This window comes from Notolepis coatsorum (genome assembly GCF_963971535.1).
Source record: "Notolepis coatsorum genome assembly, chromosome: 18".
NCBI lineage: Eukaryota > Metazoa > Chordata > Actinopteri > Aulopiformes > Paralepididae > Notolepis > Notolepis coatsorum.
In genome coordinates this window covers 101,070,869-101,083,646 of record NC_140182.1, presented here as the reverse complement: position 1 = coordinate 101,083,646, position 12,778 = coordinate 101,070,869, and positions in this window count along the sequence as shown.

Below are 12,778 nucleotides of genomic sequence, written 5' to 3'. Positions count from 1 at the left end.
AGCACAGATCTCCCGTTCTATTTATACTTGGAGCATAAGTTCACACATTAAATCATACATCATTAGAGAAATTAGCACGTCATACTGTTTTTTTTCTTTATCCTTATAACCAACCTATAACCTGGACAAACCCCAGTGAGACTATATGTTTTATAAATAAACGTTATCTTTTTGACTTGATGACTTTTGTTCTGTGCTTGTGCATATGGGTATACCCTGCGTTTGCTTCGGTGCACACTTAGCATTCATCCGTGCAACCAAATATGATGGACAGTATCCTGTTACTTGATTTCTTTTCCATTGTTGAAATGGGCTCCTTGCCCCCATGTTGCTTGCGAACGTACAGCCTGTATCCATCAACCTAAATTGAAGGGTTGTTGTATCTCCCGTTGTACTTAGACTTATGTATTTCATTTCATTCTGCAACTATATACCGTATTTACCATTCAATAGATACCATACAAATGGTTGAGAAAATTATACAGCCGACCCTCCTCTCCTATATCCCTGCATTGTAGTTTTTCCCATTGGCACAATATGCTTTAATATATATATATATATATATTGCAAGAATAAATTAGATTGGATTAGATTAGAGTAGATTAGATTAAAATGCATTGTCATTATGCAGCACAAATACAGTACAACCAAAAGCAGTTGGCATCTAACCAGAGTGCAAATGTAACAGTAAAGTGCATTAACAATATACAATGTACAAGTGATTAAACTGTGTATATGTAGCAGCCTGAATATTCTACTAAGTATTCAGAAATGCTAACTAACGCGGTTAGGTGGCCGAGCGGAGATTGCGTTCGTCACCAACCCCGGAGCGGGGTTGTCACCAGCTTGGCTGGCCGTCTGCACTAATACAATTGGCTGTATTAGAGGGTGGGAGAAGCTGGCGGGGTGGGTCCGGGTCATTGTAAACAGCGACTCCTACAGTTCGGTCGGGGCGCCTGCTAAGCGCGGATAGGACTTGAGGGGGATAGTGTGGTCCTCCCACACGCTACGCCCTCTCGATGAGAATCTGCGCTGCCAGGTGAAAAGAAGCGGTGATTGGCTGGACGTGTGTCGGAGGAAGCACGTGGTAGCCTCCACTCTCCCAGATGATCTGACTGTGGGGGGTAAGTGCGCAGCGACCAGGAAGGGACTGGGAATTGGCATACGACTAACATTGGGATGGGAGAAAATCGGAGGAAAATGGAGGGGGAAAAAGATAATAAAAAAAAAAAAATACTAACTAACTGTTACTTTTCCTGTGTGTGTATAAAGTGTGATAATCAGTGTTCCTTTTGATATCTCGCCCGGTCTAATAACGAGGTGAGGTGCTACTCTTCTCCGGCTTCAGTATGGATCACTAACAATAACATTGAAGCACCTTTCTCCCTTTCTGGAGTGGTCCTAGAGTGGGATCAGTGGCGGTTGCCAGCAGGGGGCGGAGTGGCAGTGGTGGCAGGTGGAGCGGAGGAGAGAGGGAAGCAACGAGGAAGAGGGAATTACCTGGGGGCGAGAGGACCAGGAAGCTCTCTTCGGCAGGGAACTCGACCGTGAACAGTCGCAGCGGGCGTGTGCTCTGGAAGAGCCCCGTGGCAGAAGTTATGTGGAAGAGCCCCGTTGGAGAGCGACGGGTGATAAGAAGTACTTGCTAGTTGACGTGTTATCCTAGAAGTACCAGCAATAGTGTGTGAGTAAGCGATACAGAACGAAGGACTAACGTCCATAGTTAACGGGACTAACGTCTATAGTTAACGGGTTATAGTAGTAAGTGTGCAGTGTATTAGCATGCTGCTAACGGCTCCGTCTGACTCCAGTAGACTACCGGGCGCGCGGCGCTGAAGACCGGTGGTACAGTCAGCCACGTTGCGTTAGTAGTACAACCGATATAGCAGGAGGGTGCATCCAGACCCAAAGTTTAGCTGTGTTTAGGGTAGCCAACAGTATTAGCTCGTGCGACAGCAGCAAGCAACAGCCAGCAGTGGACGTCTCCCCGACGTCGCAGAGGACGCCTCTTCCCACCAGCAGAGGTCGCCATCACAGCACGCTCCTCCAGTTCACCACTGCCCATGCTGTTCGCCCAGCCCGCTGGCTGAGCTCGCGGGATCGCCCGACACCATCTTGTCACCTGGACGAGAGGTGATAAGAGTGGGTCCGCCATCTTGGCTAAGTACGAACGGTACCTCGTGTATCCACATCAACGTCCATTCAAGTGAACGCTAACAACCAGTGTCTAAGGGGTACCCCAAACAATATAAGGCTTTAGTGTAGGTTTTATTTTGGTAACGTGGGCCCACATTTGCTTGGTTTCTTTTGTATTTTTATTATTATTCTTGTTGTTTGTGAAGTGGATTTCCCAAGCTATTTCGGTTCTGCTCTGTTCAGAACCGGGTTGTTTAGTACTCTGCGTTGTTTCAATATCTTTAAAGCTCTGGGAATCACTTCTCTTCTTTCAGCGGTGCAGGCAGAAGGAATTAGGAGGAAAAAGGTTATATAACAGCTGTTTAATCAAAGTTTAAGAGTGTATACAAATTACAATATTTGTTATGACAAAGGAATGCTATAGTTGTGATCAAAAACACTGTGCCGTAAGTGATACAACTAGACTAAAGAGAATGATAGTTGATTAGTTGTTGAAAGTCTTTGTTCTGTGCTGATAACAAAGCAGTTGGTTTTCCCTCCAAAAAGTTCCTTTGTTTTTGCCCGCCTTGCTTTTGTGGATGAGATGGTGAAGACGTCTTGTCCTGTCGGTTGGGTTTTTCAGAGTCCCTCTCCACCGTCCCACACCCCCTCTTATCAGAAGCCCAGAGTGTCTCAGTGACGTCACCAAAGTGACATCATCAAATCCTTTCCTCCAATCCCAGGCCTACTAAGTTCGGATGTCAAATTGGGGGTTGGCTTTACACAGCCAACTGAACTTTCCTCTGTTCTCCAGTCCAGGAACAAACACCTTCCAACAACTTAATACTTTGGGATATTTATCTCCTACTATATATATTTAAGTCTGTACCACAAAGTCTGCTGACTTTGAGTAAATATCTAACAGGCCTAATCATTCTTTTAGCTTACATCAATATTTTATAAACTGAATAGAATATAACTGAATAACAGATTAAATTAGAACTGGATAGAATAGAATACAAATCAATACCATAGATGAAGAGGATAGAACAATCAATTAATCAAATTGAACATAAATGACATTGAATTTCTGCAAACTGTAGTTCAGATCAATACAAAATGCTCATATCTCTGATCTGTGTGTGTGTATATATATATATTTATGTGTGTCTATGTGTGTCTGTGTGTCTGTGTGTGTCTGTGTGTGTGTGTGTGTCTATGTGTGTGTGTGTGTGTGTGTGTGTGTGTGTCTATGTGTGTGTGTGTGTGTGTGTCTAAAGCTTCCTGCCTAATAGTCTCACATTGATGATAAACATTCTACCTCAGTAAACACACATAAGTTACTACTCAGAGTTGCATGTCCTTGTGTCCCCCAGGCCATAAAACAGCTGATAACACTTCATGGGCGCTTTGACCCTTTTAACCTCATCACCTCATTGTGTTCGCTAGGACTTATCTGAAATCCTTCCTGTCCCACCCTAGGAACCAGGTGGTTCTATTGTTCAATCACTCCCGAAAGGGGAAGAAGATTGGCTTGTACAAACAGTTTATTTTAGCTTTTACAGCCGGCTATTTTAAGTGGCCCGGGACACAACCTGTTGGGAGGATTCTTGCGTTGACTTACTCAGGCAGCTGTTATCTCTAAATATAATACCTTAGTTTGATTGTTGTTCCACTTTGACTGTTTCTTTAAGACTTTTACACAACAGTTTGATTAGATCTATGTTGGGAATTTACCACAGTTCCCCACTTGGATAGTTTACCTATCCTTAATATGTCAAACATAGATATCAATCTCTACACACTACTATCTAGATAATACTTAAGACATTTTAAATCATATTAGGATAAAATATATATGGTTTGCCACACTCAGATCAGTTTTTGTGATCGTGTGCACAGTCTTTAACAACCTGTTCTCGTACCAAGATCAATTTCCATTGGTTTCAACTGTGAGTTGTCAAATTCTGACTTGGAGCATTGAGGAGGGGGGTCTATGTTTTCTAGATTTGACCCGGCCTCCTCTTTATTGCTCAGAGCTGGTGCAGTATCACGACTGCTGGGTGCAACTCCCCATTCTGGGAGGTGGAATTTAGAAAGCAAATTGCCTTTCTCATCACACTCCATCTTCTGTCGAGCACATCTTGACTCGTGTTGACCTCTATTTGGGGGTAGAGCCCCCTGCTGTATCTTCTATTGTTGTCACAGCGGTGGGGAGGTCGTCGCTGGCTGCTCGACCCTTTCGCTGGTTGACTCCCTGGTCAATGGTTGAGGCCTTGCTTCTGTTGACAGCCGGAGTTGTTGCTGAGGTCTAGCCGCCTGTCTCCTCGTTGGTTGTCTGTCGTTTCCCTCTGAAGCCTCAAGACTTGGTCACTGCGTTGGCCAAGACTCTCCCGGCCCGAGAGGTAGGCGTCTCCTGGTTCTCCGCAGTGTTGTGGTTCCCCATGGAACCGCTGCGTAGACACTAGCCAGTGTCCTGGATCAACAGTACCGATGGAGTCCTTGTCTTCCTTGTACCACACTCTGATGACTGTTGTCTCCCCAATCTCCCATCCGTATCCTGCAGTGAATATATATCGCTTCGGGGGACAGTGCAGGTCACTTCTTACCACAACAATTGATTGAGAATCCATACTTTTCCTCCCTCAGACTCTCTTTACTGGTCTGAGCTTTGACAACTTCCTTTTCCAAATCATTTATCTATATATTTCATGGCTTCTAGATCATAAATTTTCAAAATTCTGAAAAATTCACATGGCTCTCATTATATTATGCTGTCAAAACAGTATACTCCTCCACCTCTCGATGTGGAATACACATTCAAACATCGTTACCTTCGTCCTTTGAACAGCCGCACCCGGACCGGACGGTCAGCACTGACATATCCACTCTCCCAGTAACCTGTGTGCATGGCAACAAATCACAGTCCGCCTTAAACACACATCTTCCACACCACAAGCCAATCATCAATTGCACATGTTCACACCCCACACAAGACTAATTTGGCCAATAGTGACCAAACCTATTGAGCTTCACTAATGTACAGAGAATCATGCTTCCCAACACTTTCACCAATCACGACACACCCCCAGCCCCTAAAACCGGGTATTCAATGGGCGGAGAACAAAAATCCATAACTAGCTCATGTTCCTTCACTTTGTTCCCAGCCCATCTTACAGACATATACTACCCTGTCCTGATGTGTCGAGATCACTCCCAGCTTGCCAGGTACCCTAAGAAAAAATATACAGAAAGAAAGAAAACAGAAAACAAAACACAAAGAAAAACCATGCCAAACCAACAAATGAAAAAATAAACCAAACTTGTGAGTTTTTTTTTTTTTTTTTTTTTTTTTTTTGAGCTCATTTTTAACCTATCATCTAGAGGCTTATGCACCCCCGTATTAACTAAGAAACAAAAAGGGAAATCAAATGAATAAACAAAATGAACGCTCCCGGCCTAAGTCAGGAATTGCTCGTAACACACTAGAAAAGAGAAGTAAAAATAAAAGTAAATAAACACCTATATCTATTGCTCATAACTGTTAATACGCTTCTATCAATACCATAAAAAACTAGAAACAACTATGGGTCTTTTTTAATTCCTTAATCATGCAGTCCACCCCTTGACCAATCTGAATGTTGACCAAGCATGGATAACTTACTGACCACTAGCTTCTAATATTGAATACCTAATATTAACTGTTTAACATAATTTGATCCTCTTGTTAGTCTGATTAGTTCATGCATTTGTCAGTCACTCATACATCCGTTTTTAGTAACTTTCATTCATAATCTAATCACCTAACACCTCTATTTATTTTTTATTCCATTTTTATTCTAATCTAATTAGGAGCATATTTTATCATTCAATATATCCCACCTTTACCCTAGTCAGTTGCATATATTTTTATTCTGCCGGTGGCCTCTGCAGACATGACCTTTGAAAATGACCTTTCACTCCACAGATCCAACAACACTGGCGGTCTCCCCCGGGTTGTGGGACCCGGTGGGTCAGTCGCCTGTGACCGGATGACACTGGGGTCATCGGGCCCCGAGCATGTCCTGGCGGTATGCCATCATCGCCATGGTTCCCTGGAGCCTGTTCGGAGGAGAAAGCCACGTACCTATTTGGTCCAGTCACAGTTCCTTGAGAGGGGCCCGTTGTTGGGAGGGGCCCGCCACCTGTTTCTGTACAAACACGCCCTGTTGTCTTATAAGGTGCCGCCTCTTTCCCCATCTCAGTGCTGGCGGCTTGACTCCCCATTGCTGGGCTCCGCCTCTCATCTTGGCTTTGGTGCTGTGGGGGTCCTGGACAGGGGGAGTTCGCGGGCTGTGGACACTGTACTTGATACCGACCTTGGTTTTGCCCACGTCCACCTCCTCTGTTCCCCCCTTGAGGACCTCCTGCCGTGGATAGATAGTGCCCCAGGCCACATACCCGTGCGATATGACCAGTCTCCCCACACGTCCAACACACCACCTTCCGCACCGGGAATCCATTCGGATTCCTGCCTCTGCCTCCACCTCTTCCTCGTGGGTGCCACCTCATGGGTGGTCCTATTGGGGTTTGTTGTTGTTCCGGCGCAGGACCCCCTTGTGGCCCCAACTGGGCCCGTCTCTGGCCATCTGGTTCTCCATTGGAACCTGTCTCCCCTCCGGGCTGTGTGGACTGGATTAGGCCTTGGAGATATTCCACTACCTGTCTAGCCTCGGCTAGCTGTTGTTCGAGAGGGAGGCACGTCTTTAACTGGCAGTCATCTGCAACGGACACTTCAGCGTGGATCGACTCGGGTAATACAGTAGTCTCTGGGTCGCTCGCTGCAACGACTCCCTGTGGCGGAGTAAAAGACATTATTTCCAGTCCCTCCGTCACACTGGACACTAGAGGGGAGTCGATCACATTCCAGTCAATCAAGTTAACGTCCAATTCGGTCAATGTAATGTCTGCAGAGGTTATCGGCATTATCTTGATTTGGGTACGCATTCTATACCGGCCTCCTTTAACTACAAGGTTCTGTAATGGCCTAAATATCTTTGGCCATCTTTTCGTCACTTTTATTGTGACATCTCCAGTCGTTGAAATAGACAGATTGTCTACCCTTTCTATGGTCAGTGCATCTAACCCTCCGGTTGCTCCTATCTGTGTATTTTCCATTCTCACCTTTCTTCAAACACTCGTAACGTCACCGTTTGGAAAGCAAGTTTCTCTGTATTCAAACTATTTTTACCAAACTTGAGTTAATTTCACTCACACTTCTATATTGGTGTAAACAGGAATTGATAACTCGCTCTTGTGATACTATACCCCCTGACTGTCAACAGTCTCTTTGATTTCCCTGTTGGGGTTCGGAATTGTCAGCGCTGGCCATCCGTCCCGGAGCAGCTGTGAAGAGAGAAGCAAAAAATACACTTAATTATCAGTGACATTTCCCATTCACAATCCATCATTTGTCTTTAAGCATGGAATGTCGGGCATCTCCTATACTAAGATCACTTGAGAGCATAACATTTGTGCAATTTTCGCTTTTGATTTATCAATGACACAGCCTTAATCTTTTTTCAGTTGTCTCCATTGGAAAACCAGACTCTCAATCCTGTTGTCATGATCCTCCTTAATACAACTCCGGGGAACTTATTTTGCACCAGCCTCCTCCTTCTGTTGGTCAATCAGAAATTTGTTATTTACAGCCTATCATTTCTAAACATCTGTATTGGACATGGTAATTTAGGTGCATAATCTCACTTTTACTCTAATTTTTCTTTGCAAATGACTATGTGTATGTGTAACTATATTTATTTCTGTCCGTGAAAGCCTAGTATGTATTTCGCTCATATTACATTATACATATCAGTAACATACATATTTTCCATTCATAATCTCTCACACAGTTACTATATTTCCCCCGTAACACCTAACCCCTTAGGTGTTAAAACGCGCTTCTCACGAGAACAGAAATCAATTTTCAGTGTCTTATGTCACTGAAGTCCCCATGCATTTAGAACAGTGTCACACAACCCGTTCATAACCACAGGCCGCCGACACCATCCCCACATTGAAAACCCTGCCGACCAATGACATCCCACTGGTCAACTCGTCCTGTGGCCCACGGCATCACCCCCAGTTTGCAACCTGGAACGCGAAACCCCGGGCCTCCTACTCAAGGATATTCAAAGATCATACCACTCACAACCACCGCCACACACATACCGCACCTCCGACACCACTCACCCACCGTAACCACAGTCACCCAAATACCCACACACAATATAATCCGATGCGCGTAGTGTGGCAGCGAGCCTTTGACGAGTGCACGCATAGCGCACCCCCGTTAATGCGCGGTGGCAGACAGCGAGCCCACCCCCGCCACGACGTTTAGCAGTCCCCGTACCCCTGGCAAAATGAAAACTGTGCGCAGTGTGGCAGCGAGCATCGACGAGTCGCACACATAGCGCATCCCCGTCAAAGCGTGGAGGCAGACAGTGAGCTACGACGAACTGTCTACCCACACCCCCATCGCAGGCGCAGCCGAGCAGAGTAATTATGCTCCGACTTACGGCCCACCAACATGAACGCCACACAAAAATACCGACACGGAGCCCCCGCCTTACCAGCCGGAGCTTGTCCAAATGCAAGGAAAGAAGTACGAGCGCCTTGTCGACCAAAGCGTAGCCCTAACGCCAGCCAATACCACTGCCAGCACTAGAAATTCCCTAAAAACAACAATAAAACTGAATATGGAACAACAACACCCGCTCAATAAGTCCCAAACTCAACCTACCGCCTTTGAACCCTACGCACTAGAAATTCCCTAAAAACAACAATAAAACTGAATATGGAACACCCGCTCAATAAGTCCCAAACTCAACCTACCGCCTTTGAACCCTACAGTAAACAGCAATAAACAATATACCTAGCACTACACCGCGTTTGAAACCCATAAAAAAAAAAAAAACATATTTATATACAGGCCCAAACTAGGAGAGAAAGAGAGAGCGTTTCGGGGGGGCCGAGGGGGGGGGGGAAATATATGGAAGAGAGGCGGTGTGGGAATGAGGGGAGTGAGGGGGAGGGAGTGAGAGGGGGGGGGTAAGAGAGAGAGAGAGAGAGGGAGGGAGAGGGAAAGAGGGGGGAGGTGAGAGGGAGAGGGAGAGAGGGGGGAGGTGAAAGGGAGAGGGAGGGTGAGAGAAGGAAAGAAAGAGAGGGGGGGGGTGAAAGAGAAAGAGAGAGAGAGGCGAACGGGAGAGGGAGGGAGGAGAGGTGAGAGGGAAAGAAAGAGAGGGGGGGGGTGAAAGAGAAAGAGAAAGAGAGAGAGAGTGAGGGGAGGTGAGAGGGAGAGAGGGGGGGAGGTGAAAGGGAGAGGGAGGGAGGAGAGGTGAGAGGGAAAGAAAGAGAGGGGGGGGTGAAAGAGAAAGAGAAAGAGAGAGAGAGAGGGAGGGGAGGTGAGAGGGAGAGAGGGGGGGAGGTGAAAGGGAGAGGGAGAGAGGGGGAAGAGAAGGAAATAAGGAGAGGGGGGGGGGGAGGAGAGAGAGAAAGAAAGAGAGAGAGGGAGGGGGGGGGGAGAGAGAAAGAAAGAGAGAGAGGGAGAGGGGGGAGGGTGAGAGAAAGAAAGAGAGAGAGGGAGAGGGGGGAGGGTGAGAGAAGGAAAGAGAGAGAGGGAGGGGGGGGGGGGAGAGAAAGAAAGAGAGAGAGGGAGAGGGGGAGGGTGAGAGAAGGAAAGAGAGAGAGGGAGGGGGGGGGGAGGATGAGAGAGAGTGTACGAGGGGGAGGGGGGGCCAAGGCCCCACAATCCACCGCCAGATTAAAACACAACAATCCAATCTCACTTTACCAGCACACTAACCCCCTAATGAAAACGTTCTGTGAGCAGAATCCAAAAATATTCATCCTGTCCTCTTCCGCCCCCTATCGTATTCCTAAATAAACTCCACCCTCCCCTTAACAATGGACGCTTGGTGCCCTCCCAAGATGGACGCCGGCGCCCCTGCTAAGATGGATGCCCCCTCGCGAGACATCCCGAGAGCCCCGTCATGCCATGACGTCAGCACAGTTAGCTTAGCTTCGTTAGCCACGTCGCGGGCCGTCAGACCGCGCACCCTTACGACGTCACAACCGGCGACCATTTTAGCCGTTAGCGCGGCTAGGTAGCATTAGCTTAGCTTCACCCATGATCCCATAAAAACGTCCCCCAACGACCCGTTCCGCCGCGCGGGCCGACACCTCGCAATGTTAATATAACACCACATTCCCCACAACAGAATCCTAATTCCCTCAAAACGCCAGTGTAGTGATCTAAACAGAAATATAAAAACATAACCGCCCTCAGGCCGCCGCAAAACTCTAGTTTGACCCCTCTGTCGTCACCACCGGCGAGCTTAGAACGACTTCCGGGTCGGGTCCCCGCAACATATAATCCCAATCACCTTAAACATTATACATCTATTTTATCCGCCACGAATATGAAAACTTTTAAGTGCCTTACACATCCCCGTAATCTCAAGACACTATCGATCGACCTTATACATTTGAACCTATGTCTACTTGTCCGCCGTTTCCTCCGGTCGCCCCAGAGGCTAATACAACAGCTAACCGCTGCTGCGTTCCACGGGCCCCGAAAAACCGGCGTTATCATTACATTTCCCCACGGCCAACCGGTGACTTAAATTACATAATAATACAACTATACTCTCACACGTACCACCAATCATTCCTAACCATAGCCATTTGCCAACCATACATCCATACACGCTTCCTAACCACAAATAAAAAATACAAAATCAGCATTCACGCACATTACCGTCTCTCGAACGTCGCACAGCAGCGCGACTAGTAAACACTAAACTAAACGTTATCGCACACACTTTCATACTGCATGTTTAAGCTCACCATGTCTTTTGTTGAATTTCCACTAAGTACCTATCAGTCCGAATTGTTCCATTAAGTACCTAACACAAACAAATGTCTAACCATAGCTGCAACACTATTATTATAGTCCCTGACGCGCGCGGTAGATCACCACATCCCGTCAACAACCACCGGGCATATTTACCCTCCGTCCTATAGACAGTGTTTAAGTTTACCATATCGCTTCCTATAGCTTTTTAACCGACTTCTCATTAAGTACTATTTTTTGTTACAGCCTAACGCAGTCTAATTAACACGCCTGCTGTGCACAAAGTTAAACTAGACTCTCACAGTCTGCCGCACACGTACCTTGGTTTAACTTTGAGCACGAACCAGACCCCGCTTCTATCAAAAAGCCACGTATAGGAGTGTACTTCAGTTCCTCCGTAGAACTATTCCCCGTACTTTCTGTAACCCCACACGCCACACCCTGGTTCCGAAGGTTCTCCTCTTGCTCTCCACACTTAACTTGTATGTTCTGAATGGTAACAGCGCTCCGTTTCTCTCCCCATATTCTCTGTGCATCAGCTCTACTGTAGAACATACCCCGCACCCCATTTATATAGAGCTGCCCTTCCCAGTCAGAACACCCAAATCAATCCTTAACAATCGCGCTCCCTGACCCAAGCATTACCTTCTAGGGTTCCGGTAATCTCTCGAGCAGCGCACTCTATCGCACGCACACAGGACTACAGTAGTTTCCTGGCCAGAAAAACCGTAGCCAGTCGCAATACGACGCTCAATAACCTGTCTCGCGAACCAGTCTTGGCGGTGTCGCTCCCTCCACCATAACTGACTTGAATGTTCTGAATAGTAGCAGAGCTCTGCACTCTTCCCATATTCTCTGTACTTCAGTTCGTCCCATAGAACTATTCCCCGTACCCTATTACACATAGCTGTCCCTCCATCCAGAACACTCAATTCAATTATTTACTACTTCATGTTTACATGAGGTTAAGTCTTTAGTTTCTTTCCCCAACCCCTTGTTGTTCGAACTGAGCAGCCCATTCTTCTTCAACACTCACCTCTCTCACAGGAACGAAGCTCACGCAGTTGTGTCCTCCGTCGTCCGCCGATGAGGTCGATGAGTGAAGGGAAAAAAAATCTCGTCCAGGGCCGCCACTTGTTCACGGGTCAAACGGCACCAAAATGAAGTGGATTTCCCATGCTATTTCGGTTCTGCTCTGTTCAGAACCGGGTTGTTTAGTACTCTGCGTTGTTTCAATATCTTTAAAGCTCTGGGAATCACTTCTCTTCTTTCAGCGGTGCAGGCAGAAGGAATTAGGAGGAAAAAGGTTATATAACAGCTGTTTAATCAAAGTTTAAGAGTGTATACAAATTACAATATTTGTTATGACAAAAGAATGCTATAGTTGTGATCAAAAACACTGTGCCGTAAGTGATACAACTAGACTAAAGAGAATGATAGTTGATTAGTTGTTGAAAGTCTTTGTTCTGTGCTGATAACAAAGCAGTTGGTTTTCCCTCCAAAAAGTTCCTTTGTTTTTGCCCGCCTTGCTTTTGTGGATGAGATGGTGAAGACGTCTTGTCCTGTCGGTTGGGTTTTTCAGAGTCCCTCTCCACCGTCCCACACCCCCTCTTATCAGAAGCCCAGAGTGTCTCAGTGACGTCACCAAAGTGACATCATCAAATCCTTTCCTCCAATCCCAGGCCTACTAAGTTCGGATGTCAAATTGGGGGTTGGCTTTACACAGCCAACTGAACTTTCCTCTGTTCTCCAGTCCAGGAACAAACACCT